The sequence below is a fragment of the Nestor notabilis genome, unplaced genomic scaffold (genome assembly GCF_000696875.1).
Source record: "Nestor notabilis isolate BGI_N333 unplaced genomic scaffold, ASM69687v1 scaffold6497, whole genome shotgun sequence".
Taxonomy (NCBI): Eukaryota; Metazoa; Chordata; class Aves; order Psittaciformes; family Psittacidae; genus Nestor; species Nestor notabilis.
This window is the reverse complement of record NW_009936030.1, coordinates 3,079-4,629: the sequence shown is the minus strand read 5'-3', so window position 1 is coordinate 4,629 and position 1,551 is coordinate 3,079. Positions and strand designations below refer to the sequence as shown.

General features: G+C 53.9%; 1 protein-coding gene across 1 annotated transcript in view; it reads left to right on the top strand.

Moving 5' to 3' along the window:
* The window catches only part of ALX4 (ALX homeobox 4), a gene marked incomplete at both ends in the record, with an annotated part of 9,269 nt that overhangs the window by 7,173 nt on the left and 545 nt on the right, over nucleotides 1-1,551 (top strand). The gene's annotated exons all lie outside the window — the stretch shown is intronic.

Genomic DNA, 1,551 nt, shown 5'->3' with positions numbered 1-1,551 from the left:
TTGGTAGTCTGAATTGCTTGTGGATGGCCCATGTCATTTAGGGCAAAGCACTAAACCCTACACCATCCACCCCTTACACCATCCACCCCTTACACCATCCACCCCTTACACCATCCACCCCTACACCATCTACCCCTTACACCATCCATCCCTTACACTATCCACCCCTACACCATCCACCCCTACACCATCCATCCCTACACCATCCATCCCTACACTATCCATTCTATGACCTACAGCCCACACGTGGAGGACACTGCATTGTCCCCCTTCCCTGCACTGAGCAGACCACAGACCCTCAGTTACCCACTCACGTCATGGGGCTGAGGAAGGGGAAACTGGATCAGGAAAGCCTAAACCAGCTCCTCCAGCACAAGAATGTCAGCTCAGACCAGAAACCATGGACCCTCGGGCCTTTTTCTCCCTGTAGCAGCTTTTAGCTGCACTGACGCAGGCTGTAAATAGCAGTGTCCTTTTATCCCCCAAAAGCCAGCCTGCTGCCCCACTACCCTCCTAAGACTACCCACCATCCTCTGGCCTCCCCAGCTGCCTTCCAAGCAGCAGAGGTGCCCCTTGGCCAGGCACAGGCAGGGCCAAGCTGTTCATTAGTGATGCCCCCTCCCCAATCACCGTGTAAAACTCGAAGCAGAACCAAGCAGCTTTAGGGCTGCTCCTTTCATGCACTGGTGTGACCCGCACAACCCAGCCCCTGGTGATCGCCTGCATCTCTCAGTGCCTTCAAAGCGGCTCTTGATTGATGCGTTTCCCTGACTCACAAGCTTCAAGAGGCTTTGAAGACACTGGGCCCGGCTCTGATCTCTCTCGGGCTGATGCAAATCAGGAGCAATGGTGCTGACAACAGTGCAATAATCCACACTGATGTCAAGCCAGTAAAAATAAGAGGAGAAGCAGAGGTTTGGTCTTTCCTCTGCCTTGAAGGGATCTGAGCAGCGCTGCGAAGCAGAGAGCTGCAAGCCCTGCAAAGCAAAGTCGGTGTAAAGCAAAGGGCACGCAACGCGGTACCAGGGCACTTGTCCTCCCCTGCAGCTAAGGAGGAGATGGGGTTTATGCTGTGTATTTGCTTTTTTACAGTTAGGAAAATTAAGACTTCAATGAGAAATACAAGCTCCCAGCCTATGGCACTGTCACAGCCAGGATTAGGCTTTGGGAAAGCCCCAGTGCTGCTGGGTTCAACCTGGGAGGCACATATGGATGTATTCCCACTTCTCATCTGAAACTGGCTGATGGCACAAGAGCTGCACCTGGGTAACACTGATTCAGGGCTGTGAGGAGCATGGGCTGCTCCAGGGCAAACCAGGCTGTGGGAGACGAGAGCTGTGGATGTAAGGGGTCTGGAGCACCTCCCGTATGGAGACGGGCTGAGAAAGTTGGGGCTCTTCAGCCTGGAGAAGAGAAGCTGCGTGGAGACCTCAGAGCAGCTTCCAGTGTCTGAAGGGGGCTACAAGGATGCTGGAGAGGTCCTTCATCAGGGACTGAGTGATAGGACAAGGGGTGATGGGTTCATACTGAAACAGGGAAGGTCTGGTTAGG